The sequence below is a fragment of the Cyprinodon variegatus genome, unplaced genomic scaffold, assembly GCF_000732505.1.
Source record: "Cyprinodon variegatus isolate N-32 unplaced genomic scaffold, C_variegatus-1.0 Scaffold1975, whole genome shotgun sequence".
In the NCBI taxonomy this organism is placed as follows: domain Eukaryota; kingdom Metazoa; phylum Chordata; class Actinopteri; order Cyprinodontiformes; family Cyprinodontidae; genus Cyprinodon; species Cyprinodon variegatus.
Genome location: NW_015152428.1, coordinates 50,202 through 52,052, shown reverse-complemented (window position 1 = coordinate 52,052; position 1,851 = coordinate 50,202).

Genomic DNA, 1,851 nt, shown 5'->3' with positions numbered 1-1,851 from the left:
AGCTGGAGCAGCACCCTGAGGCTCCCTGCAGACCAGTGGAGGAAGGTGGGCTCTGTGACCTGTGAGGCCACCCAGGGCTCCCAGTCTGCAGTCACAGAGACACTGAGGAGAGACCAGTGTTCCCAGTAACCTCCTGACTTGTTTTTGTTTTGTCTTTTCACTCTGTATTGTCTGTGAAATGTGTATCAGATTTAATTTTCAACCTTCTATTTCTTCTCAAGATCCTCAATTTTTCAACATAATAAATAAAACATAACCTCATATCTGTTGTATGTGGAATCAATAAAGATCAATTAACAGCAAATCACCATTTTGTGTTCATGACAAGACTTTTTTATACAGTTTTTCTCAATTTAATTGTAGAGGATTCTTCTTCTCTATGCCATAAAGACACATTAGGATTGAAAAAATAAACATCAACAGAAAGGTCAGAAAAAGGTTCAAGCTTTTTTTTTGGATTATGGTTTCATCTTCGAATATATTACTTTGTAAACATATTAAATATTTTTCCTATAAAATTGGAGACAACTATGTAAGGCAGCGTTATAGGTACAGTAACCGCCTGGGACCTGGGAAGCCATAATAATGTGTTCTGTGGCAAGCATGGCCTCAGTTAATCAGTTCCCCCCTCCTCGTTGAATGGTTGTACTGAAACTGAAATTTCTATTGTAATGTAAATTGTAGTTGACAATAAAGAAGTTTTTGATTTGATTTTGATTGATTTGATTGTATATCTCTATATAAAGATAAAGATATACAGAATATTTGTAAAATGTGTTTAACTTTGTAAAATCGTAAATCGCTGACATTGTTAAAAATAATCTGATAAAATTTATGATGAAAATTGACTGAACGCCTGTTTAGTGAAATTCACTCAACGTGATTCTTCTGGTGAACTATTTTTTCCAGACAATCTTTTGTGTCAAAACCGTACCTCTTTTTTTTTTCATTTTACTGTAAAGCAAATTCACTGAGATACTCAGGGCCTGTTCAACATTATTTGGTTAATGACCACAGATTATTCATCTTTATCTGTGTCAGAGGTAGTTAGTATTGGAAAGACTTTTATAATGAATCAAATATTTGATCGTTTAAGAAATCCAGGTAAAACATATTTAATTTTTTCTTTCTACAGTATCATAGTTTTTAAATGTAATCTGATATCTAAATAAAATAGGTTTCAAACCACGTCTTTATAAACAAAACAATAAAAAAAAACATGTTTTTATGTATTTGCTTTCAGTTGGCATTACCAGTCATCAATAATGTTTCCATTCATTCTAGATTAGTTAATTTATTGATTGTTTTCTATTGTTGTTCAAACTATCTGCTCTGAAACTCTCATGAAACTCTTTTTAGTTTAATTAATGAGCAGCATAGGGTTTAATCAGCTCTATGTTCTAATTAAGCTGTTCTTATACTCAATATTTTGTTCAAAGCTTCTTTTTTTTAAATTAAATTCCTCTTGAAGTCATCTTTTGTCTGAACCAGAATTGGAGGCTTAAAAAAATATTTTTACTGTTCAAAGAATCTCTGTTCAGACAGGAGAGCTAAATCTGCATCGAGTTGTTAACAATGTTTTCTCCCATTTGTTCCTAAATGTTTGCATTTCTCTCTAATCTGACTAAACGTACTTTTTTCATATGTTATACATGTTATATGTTTTTTAGCAAAGATATTTAGATAAAATTATAGTTGCTCTGTGTTTAGTGATCTGTGTCAGAGTCTGCTGTGACATTCAGCTGGAGTTTCTGTTCAGTCTGACTGAGGGAGGTTTTTGTACGACTGTTTTTCACTGTGTGAACACTGACTACCAATGTTATGAAGACTCTGACAGTAGTAAACTGCAGC